Below are 10580 nucleotides of genomic sequence, written 5' to 3' on the forward strand. Positions count from 1 at the left end.
CGCGACGACGGGTGGCGGGGGCGACAGCGGTGACGGCGACGACGGGCGGCGGGGGCGGTGAGGGCGGCGCGCGATGGGCGACGGGCGCGGCGAAGAAGTTGGATCGAGAAAAAGTGGTCGATGAAACTGAATTTTTCGTAAGTGCCATATATATAGGAGGGGCCTTTAGTACCGGTTGGAGCCACCAACCGGTACTAAAGGCCAATTTTCGCCAGGCCAAGGGGCGGGAAACGGCCCCTTTAGTACCGGTTCGTGCCACGAACCAGTACTAAAGGCCCAATCATTAGTACCGGTTGGAGCCACCAACCGGTACTAATGGTTGTGCGCTGCCACCGGCGGTGCACAATGTTTAGCCCCACCTCGCCGAGCGAAGGGCAGCTGCACTGGTTTATAAACCCAGCCGCGGCTGCTCCTTCGAGCTTCTCTATATATCTGTCTTCTGGGCCTAACTAGGGCGCGCTGCCGTGTGAGTCTGCTGGCCCTTCTGGGCCTGCATTTGCACACCCTAGGTCTGGCAAGCCCACTGGGGAGCGCCCCAACAAATTTTTATGTAGGTTTTTCTTTCTTCATTATTTATTTTCTTCTATTTATTTTTGAGTAATTTTTTATATAGTTTTTTTTTCTTTTTTGCATTATTTATTTTCTTCTATTTATTTTGAGTAATTTTTTATATAGTTTTATTCTTTTCTGCTTTATTTATTTTCTTCTATTTATTTCTGAGTAGTTTTTTGTGACCTTCTCTACTCTGATACTCTGAAATGATAATACCATTGCAAATTTCAACATTTTCAGAGTTCATTATGTAGTGATTTTCAATTTCACGGTCATTTAGCTCTCTAAACAATTAGGTAAATGACCGAAAACAACAAATGATGTCAGAACATGTTGGAAATTGATGACGTCGCTTTGAATGCTGCATATTGAACACAAGAGAAGTCCGGAGTTTAAATAAGTTTAAAAACATTGAAGTGCCCGTGTAACAGATGAGTTCTCGTCCGAAACCCTGATACTCCGAAAGAGTTTGTCCAGTTTGTACACGAAGTGCGTCCAGTTTTTGCCGTGACCCTCTCTACTCTTTCGCACATGCTATGCGGGTGAAATGATGATACCATGCCAAGTTTCAACATTTCCAGAGTTCATTTTGTAGTGATTTTCAATTTCACAGTCATTTACCTCTCTAAACAATTAGGTAAATGACCGGAAAACAACAAATGATGTCAGAACATGTTGGAAATTGATGAGGTCGCTTTGAATGCTGCATAGTGAACACAAAAAAGTCCGGAGTTCAAATAAGTTTAAAAAACATTGAAGTGCCCGTGTAACGGATGAGTTCTCGTCCGAAACCCTGATACTCCGAAAGAGTTTGTCCAGTTTGTACACGAAGTGCGTCAAGTTTTTGCCGTGACCCTCTCTACTCTTTCGCACATGCTATGCGGGTGAAATGATGATACCGTGCCAAGTTTCAACATTTTCAGAATTCATTTTGTAGTGATTTTCAATTTCACGGTCATTTAGCTCTCTAAACAATTAGGTAAATGACCGAAAACAACAAATGATGTCAGAACATGTTGGAAATTGATGACATCGCTTTGAATGCTGCATACTAAACACAAAAAAGTCCGGAGTTCAAATAAGTTTAAAAAACATTGAAGTGCCCGTGTAACAGATGAGTTCTCATCCGAAACCCTGATACTCCGAAAGAGTTTGTCCAGTTTGTACATGAATTGCGTCAAGTTTTTGCCGTGACCCTCTCTACTCTTTCGCACATGCTATGCGGGTGAAATGATGATACCATGCCAAGTTTCAACATTTTCAGAATTCATTTTGTAGTGATTTTCAATTTCACGGTCATTTATCTCTCTAAACAATTAGGTAAATGACCGAAAACAACAAATGATGTCAGAACATGTTGGAAATTGATGACGTCACTTTGAATGCTGCATACTGAAGACAAGAAGTCCGGAGTTCAAATAAGTTTAAAAAACATTGAAGTGCCCGTGTAACAGATGAGTTCTCGTCCGAAAGAGTTTGTCCAGTGTGTACACGAAGTGCGTCCAGTTTTTGCGTGACCCTCTCTACTCTTTCGCACATGCTATGCGGGTGAAATGATAATACCATGCCAAGTTTCAACATTTTCAGAGTTCATTTTGTAGTGATTTTCAATTTCACGGTCATTTACCTCTCTAAACAATTAGGTAAATGACCGAAAAACAACAAATGATGTCAGAACATGTTGGAAATTGATGACATCACTTTGAATGCTGCATACTGAACACAAAAGAAGTCTGGAGTTCAAATAAGTTTAAAAAACATTGAAGTGTCTGTGTAACAGATGAGTTCTCATCCGAAACCCTGATACTCCGAAAGAGTTTTTCCATTTTGTACACGAAGTGCATCCAGTTTTTGCCGTGACCCTCTCTACTCTTTCGCACATGCTATGTGGGTGAACTGATGATACCATGCCAATTTTCATCATTTTCAGAATTCATTTTGTAGTGATTTTCAATTTCACGGTCATTTAGCTCTCTAAACAATTAGGTAAATGACCAAAAACAACAAATGATGTCAGAACATGTTGGAAATTGATGATGTCGCTTTGAATGCTGCATACTGAACACAAAAGAAGCCCGGAGTTCAAATAAGTTATTAAAAATAAAAAAGAGGTGCAATGCTGGTTAATTTGCTTCAAGCCTTTCGGAATAGTGTAGACTGCACTGCACATAGCTCAGTGCAATCTATGCTATTCCGAAAGGATTGAAGCTAATCAATGTGCAGGTGAGCATTGCGCCTCTTTGTCATTGTCTCTGCACTCACGGCTTATAAACCGCTCATAGTGCCTCTCTCTTGGCGAGGTGGGACTAAAAATCAGCTTACTAAGAAACTCCAGTACCGGTTCATGGCATGAACCGGTACTAAAGATCTTCGTGGGGGCCCCGGCCGGACCACAACCGCACTAGACTCATTAGTACCGGTTCGTGGCATGAACCGGTACTGAAGGTTGCCCATGAACCGGTACTAATGATGCCCGCCTGCCTAGCCGTTGGAACCGGCACTAATGGTCACATTAGTGCCGGCTCAAATTCAAACCGGCACTAATGTGCTTCACATTTGACCCTTTTTCTACTAGTGTACCCATATCATCAATATCAATCAAGCAGGACCTAGGGTTTTACCTCCATCAAGAGGGCCCGAACCTAGGTAAAACATCGTGTCCCCTGCCTCCTGTTACCATCTGGCCTAGACGCACAGTTCGGGACCCCCTACCCGAGATCCGCTGGTTTTGACACCGACAGCTAGGGTTACACAAGGTCGGTTACAATGGAGGAGATATACATATCCGTATTGCCTAGCTTGCCTTCCACGCCAAGTAGAGTCCCATCTAGACACGGGACGAAGTCTTCAATCTCGTATCTTCATAGTCCAACAGTCCGGCCAAAGGATATAGTCCGGCTGTCCGGAGACCCCCTAATCCAGGACTCCCTCAGTAGCCCCTGAACCAGGCTTCAATGACGATGAGTCCGACGCGCAGTGTTGTCTTCGGCATTGCAAGGCGGGTTCCTCCTCTGAATAGACCATGAAAGAGTTTGAATTCAAGGATAGTGTCCGACCCTGCAAAATAAGTTCCACATACCACCGCAGGGAGAATAATATTTCCACAAATCCAATCTGCTGACACGTTTTGGCAGCATGACATCACGCCACGGCCCGGTAATTATTTGAACTGTTTTTCTTTAACCAGCCCCGCACATAACGCGAGGCGGTTTCTTGACACGTCTTGTCAAAGCAGAGATCATGTTCCCCTTATTGCGGGATTCTCATCAATACGGGTGTGGGTAACCCAACCGCGCCATCAATTACGGCGCTTAGGGGATAAGCGAGTTTTACCAGGCTAGTGGGGGCGCATAATTTAGTCCGCCCTTATAAAGGGATAAGATCTCACCTTTTCTACCCACGCCTTCTTCCTCCTTGCTCATCCATTCTCGCGCACTCGAGCTCTAGCGCCCAAGTCAACATCCTTCTCCTCAACTCTCTCCAAACATGTCCGGAGCGGGAGGCAAGTGGATGGCCTCCTCCGTCACGGAGGGACACATCAAAAAGTTACGTGGAGCCGGATACTTAGCCGCGGATATCGCGCACCGGTTGCCAGTCGCGGGGCAGATTGCCCCTACCCAGGAACCTCACGAAAGGGTGGTTTTCCTCCCCCATTTCATCCGCGGATTGGGGTTTCCCCTCCATCCATTCGTTCGCGGACTCATGTTCTATTACGGGTTGGACTTTCATGATCTGGCCCCGAATTTCATCCTCAACATCTCGGCGTTCATCGTCGTGTGCGAGGCTTTCCTCCGCATCCGGCCCCACTTCGGCCTATGGCTGAAGACCTTCAACATCAAGCCGAATGTAGTAGGCGGCCAACAAGCGGAATGCGGTGGAGCCATGGTGGGAAAAATTCCCAACGTTACATGGCTCGAGGGCTCCTTCGTGGAGACCGTAAAGGGGTGGCAATCGGGGTGGTTCTAGATCAGCGAGTTGCGTGACACCAACTAGGTGGCGGCCCCCGAGTTTCGATCCGGAACCCCCACGCGGCTCACTTCCTGGAAGGAGAAGGGCCTGTCCTAGGGTTCATCGATGGAGCTGGACGGACTCCAGAAGTGTATCCGAAACATGACAAGGTCGAGGTCATGCTCTTCCGCCGGATCCTCCCGTGTCAACAACGGGCTTTCAACTTATGGGAGTTCGACCCGGCCCAGCACCAGACTCTACGCGAGCTCTACGACATGACGCATAAGGACGTCAGGAATGTGTTGTTCAAGGGGATGCGCTCATGGCCGGCTCGGTCATGAGGAGGAACAAGAGGGAGGCGAGGGGGAAAGTGAATGAGGGGGGTCAGCAGGATCCAGGAGGCCACGCGGAGTGTGCCTGCGTTGTTGCGCTGGCGAGGGAGGGCCAGGCAGGCAGCTGCGTGCCGGCGCGTGCGAGCGCCGTGCGTTGCTTCCCCTCTGCCTTCTGGTGAGAGAAGGAAGACAACTGGCAGGGGAGGTGGAGGTGGTGGGCTGGGCCGCCAGGTGGGCTGGCCAGCTAGGCTGCGACAGGTAAGCCAGGTAACTCTCTCTCTCTCTTTTATTTCTATGTTTCTATTTTCTGTAATTATGTTTGGCTTTATTAAAAATGCCAGAGCATTTCCAAAAATCATGCAACTGACTGTGGCCACTGTTTGTAATATTTCCAACAGTAAACATTTCAGTTTGTGATTATTTGGGCATTTAATATATTTTATAGGATTTAAATGCCCAAATGCAAATACTATATGATTTAATTCAGTGACCCCAATGGACCTAGAAAAATGTGCAATATTTTTGGCAGAGGTTCAATACCAATCCAAAGATGATGAACTTTTCTAAAGAGCATTTTGGGTTCTTGAAAATGTTTTAAAGTTGAACCTATTTGATTTAATTTTGGTGCTAGGGTTTGTCATCCCCATTTCAACTTTAATTGAAAAATAAACATGATGCATGGATGCTTTAAGGCAACTAATGGTAAGAAAATTCTAGGGCTGTGACAAAACCTGAGCACTCTTTTTCCCTTTGTTGGGTCCTTCGAGGGAGGTGCTCAGCACAACGAACAAGGCAACTGGACTATAATGCTTTATCACTCTCACTTAAGCATAGAATTCTACAATTTTAAATTTTGGCGAAGCCCCTAGATTCGGAAGGCCGAATTCGGGGCGCGATACACGCCTTAAGCCGGACAAAGCCGACTCGTCGCTCTAAGCTGCATAAGTCTTTAGGGACTCGAGACCTCTCGAACAGCGACCAGCTCTCGCCTTATCATGACAGTCAGTTTTAGCTTTCTCTACTGAGGTGCTTAGCCCAGCTGAACCGGGGCACAATCGCAGTAGTTCTCCCAGTGCTATCTTAGCCGATATAGCGGAACGTAAGGTACCAAAACATGGGAGCCGGGCAAACCCAACTATTGACCCAAGACATGATTCGGAGCTGATGCATATAATGCTATAAGTTTGGGGTGCCGCACTGTCGAAAGTGTTCAGACTTCTCACGCCGTATTATGGTGTATGCTTAAGCCCCTGGCGTATTGGCCGTACCAGAGTGTACGGGTGCTGAATGTCATGAATGAACATATATAGCGATAATAGTCTAGCGCTATGCACTGTTTATTCAATAAGGTGCGTCGAAGCAGAATGATACAAGTAGTGCGATAAGCAAAAAAGTAGGACTATTTGACATGTCCCCTCCAAGGGCAAGCTGAGGAATGGTATTTAAAGCAAGTATTTCACTCGTTATCGGAGACCACCTGGGAGTTCCATGGTGCGACGTGGCTTTTTGCCTCCTTGGTTGTTGCATCGTGTGTCCGACAATCGTACTGCCGGACGGGGTTTCCAGAGATTAAAGTCCTGAAAGAGAGAAAACTAACAGAGCGGGAAGCCCCTAGTGCGGTTGAGCTGCGTCTTGGGGCGTGCCGTAGTCGTGCCTCCCTCCCCACCTGTGCCCATGGTATTTTCAATGCGTAATTATGTACGCGTGGCACGGATTTCGCCGTTTGGCTGGTACTAGGGTGGGGGGCGCATAGCTATGCGAGCTTGGAACGTGCCAGGTGGTCTTCTTGCCGATTACTCCGGGCGCACTTGAAGGTGTCCGGGTCTTTAATCGCCGAACTGGTGGATTGCCTTAAGATGCTGCTTTGCGCTTCTGCTGCGAGGGCCGCAGTGTGCTCCTCCGTGCGGAGAGAGCGCTCTGTGTTTCCATTGACTGTGATGACCCCCTGAGGTCCTGGCATCTTGAACTTGAGATATGCATAGTGCGGTACTGCGTTGAATCTCGCGAATGCGGTTCGCCTGAACAGTGCATGATAGCCACTGCGGAACGGGACTATATCGAAGATTAACTCCTCGCTTCGGAAGTTATCCGGGGATCCGAAGACCACTTCCAGTGTGACTGAGCATGTGCAATGGGCCTCTACACCTGGTATGACGCCTTTAAAGGTCGTTCTTGTGGGTTTGATCCTTGAGGGGTCTATACCCATTTTGCGCACTGTGTCCTGATAAAGCAGGTTCAGGCTGCTGCCACCGTCCATATGGACTCGAGTGAGGTGAAATCCGTTGATGATTGGGTCTAGGACCAGTGCGGGGAATCCACCATGACGGATACTAGTGGGGTGGTCCCTATGATCGATGGTGATCGGACAGGAGGACCATGGGTTGAACTTTGGGGCGACTGGCTCCAACGCATATACGTCCCTTAACGCACGCTTCCGCTCCCTCTTGGGCATGTGGGTTTAGTATATCATGTTCACCGTCCGCTCTTGTGGGGGGAACCTCTTCTGTCCTCCGGTGTTCGGCTGCCGGGGCTCTTCCTCATCATCGCTATGTAGCCCCTTGTCTTTGTTTTCGGTGTTTAACTTGCCGGCCTGCTTGAACACCCAACATTCCCTGTTGGTGTGGTTGGCTGGCTTGTCAGGGGTGCCATGTATTTGGCACGAGCGATAGAGTATGCGGTCCGAACTGGACGGGCTCGGAGTGCTTCTTTTGAATGGCTTTTTCCGCTGACCAGGTTTAGAGCCTCTAAATCCGGCATTGACTGTCGTATCTTTGGTATTGTCGCTATTGACGCGGCGCTTATGTTTGTTGCGACGGACCTGCCATTGCTATCCTTGGTATCTGAAGTACGGTGGTTCTTTGATATGTTATTGCTGCGAGCCAGCCAACTGTCTTCTCCTACGCAAAAGCGGGTCATGAGTGTTGTGAGGGCTGCCATGGATTTTGGCTTTTCCTGGCCAAGGTGCCGGGCGAGCCACTCGTCGCGGATGTTGTGCTTGAAAGCTACTAGGGCCTCTGCATCCGGACAGTCAACGATTTGATTTTTCTTTGTCAGGAACCGTGTCCAGAATTGCCTGGCCGATTCCTCTGGCTGCTGAATTATGTGGCTCAAGTCATCGGCATCTGGTGGTCGCACATAAGTGCCCTGGAAGTTGTCAAGGAATGCGGCTTCCAGATCTTCCCAACAGCCAATGGATTCTGCTGGCAGGCTGTTGAGCCAATGCCGAGCTGGTCCTTTCAGTTTAAGTGGGAGGTATTTGATGGCGTGTAGATCGTCACCGCGGGCCATGTGGATGTGCAGGAGGAAGTCCTAGATCCATACCGCAGGATCTGTTGTGCCGTCGTATGATTCTATATTTACGGGTTTGAAACCCTTTGGGATTTGATGATCCATTACTTCATCTGTGAAGCATAGGGGGTGTGCGGTGCCTCTGTACTGGGCTATGTCACGACGCAGCTCAAATGAGTCTTGTCCGCTGTGTTCGGCCCGGCCGGATTTACTTTTACTGTATCCGGCATGACGGTTATTGTCCCGCGTGGTGGCGCGCCCTCGTGATCCGTAGATCAATCTTGCGTGTTTTGCTTTGTCCTCCAATACGTCTCGCAGGTCTAGCGTGTTTCCCCATGCCTTGACATTTTTATTTGAGTGGCGTCAGGGTGCGGGCTGAGCTTTTGGCTGAAATGCCTCTCTGTCGCGGCCGTGAGGTGGCCGATCAGCCGCGTCATACACTGGAGATGTAGGTTTTAATGCTTCCTCCCCCAGTCGGGTTAGCAACCTGCGCTTTGGGTAACTCTTGAAGGGGCGTTCGAGTTCATATTCCTCGGCCGCAAGGACATCAGTCCATCTGTCAGCTAGCAAATCTTGATCAGCTTGAAGCTGCTGCTGCTTTTTCTTAAGGCTATTTGCCATGGCTATAAGCCGGTGCTTGAAGCGCTCTTGCTCGACGGGATCCTCAGGTACGACAAATTCATCGTCGAGGCTTGCCTCGTCTTCGGAGGGAATAATGTGATTATCATCCTTCGCCTCTCCATCTGCCGCTCTCTCGAGAGGGCCGGCTTCTCCATCCTCCTACTCTAAATCTTGCTGGAGGGGATTGTTGTCGTCTTCGTCACTATCCGGAGTGCTATTATCTCCTGTGCCGGTGTCACCGCTTTTGCTTTGGCGAGACGTAGAGCGGCGCCGCTGATGTCGGCGCTTGGGTTGTTTCTTGGAGGGGTCATCCTCCGTTGTCCCGTCGCCATTGCCTTCTTTGGGTGTGTCCACCATATATATATATCATATGATGAGGTGGCTGCCCAGTGCCCTGTGGGCAGTGGTTCTTGTTCGTCTCCTGCATCGTCGTCCATACCGTCGATGTCTTCAGAGTCGAAGTCGAGCATGTCGGTCAAATTGTCGACAGTGGCTACTAAGTGGGTGGTGGGTGGGCGGCGAATTTCTTCGTCATCCGCGTCCCAATCCTGCCGAACATAGTTCGGCCAGGACTCTCCTGACAGGGAGAGAGACCTTAATGAGTTCATTATGTCGCCGAAGGGCGAGTGCTGAAATATATCCGCGGAGGTGAACTCCATGATTGGCGCCTGTCGGTGTCAAAATCGGCGGATCTCGGGTAGGGGGTCCCGAACTGTGCGTCTAGGCCGGATGGTAACAGGAGGCAAGGGACACGAAGTTTTACCCAGGTTCGGGCCCTCTTGATGGAGGTAAATCCCTACGTCCTGCTTGATTAATATTGATGATATGGGTAGTACAAGAGTAGATCTACCACGAGATCAGAGAGGCTAAACCCTAGAAGCTAGCCTATGGTATGATTGTTGTTGTGTATGTTGTCCTACGGACTAAAACCCTCCGGTTTATATAGACACCAGATAGGGTTAGGGTTACATAGAGACAGTTACAATGGTAGGAGATCTGCATATCCATATCGCCAAGCTTGCCTTCCACGCCAAGGAAAGTCCCTCCCGGACACGGGACGAAGTATTCAATCTTGTATCTTCATAGTCCAGGAGTCTGGCTGAAGGTATAGTCTGGCCATCCAGACACCCCCTAATCCAGGACTCCCTCAGTAACCCCTGAACCAGGCTTCAATGACGACGAGTCCGGCGCACAGATTGTCTTCGGCATTGCAAGGTGGGTTCCTCCTCCAAGTACTTCATAGAAGATTTTGAACACAAAGATAGTGTCCGGCTCTGCAAAATAAGTTTCCACATATTGCCATAGAGAGAATAATATTTACACAAATCCAATCTGCTGACGTATTCCGTAGCGTGACACACCACGGCCAAGCCTTTATCCGAGTCGTTTCATTATCCCACCTCAGCGCGTCATGCGAGGCGGTTTCCTTGGCACGTCTTGCTAAAGCAGAGATCGTGTCCCCTTATTCCAGGATTCTCATCAATACGGGCGTGGGTAACCCAACTGCGACATTGATTACGACGCTTGGAGATAAGCGAGTTTTACCAAGCTGGTGGGGACACGTAGTTACGTCCACCCATATATGGGGATAAGGATCCACCTTTTCACCTACGCCTTCTTCCTCCTTCGCCTATCCATTCTTGCGCACTCGAGCTCCAGCGCCCAAGTCCGCACTCCCCACCTCAACCTTCTCCAGCCATGTCCGGAGCGGGAGGCAAGTGGATGGTCTCCTCCATCACAGAGGGACACATCAAAAAGCTGAGGAAGGCCGGATACCTGTCTAACGACATCGCGTACCAGCTCCCCGAAAAGGGGCAGCTCATCCCCACCCCTAGGCCC

This window comes from Triticum dicoccoides, chromosome 3A (assembly GCF_002162155.2).
Source record: "Triticum dicoccoides isolate Atlit2015 ecotype Zavitan chromosome 3A, WEW_v2.0, whole genome shotgun sequence".
In the NCBI taxonomy this organism is placed as follows: domain Eukaryota; kingdom Viridiplantae; phylum Streptophyta; class Magnoliopsida; order Poales; family Poaceae; genus Triticum; species Triticum dicoccoides.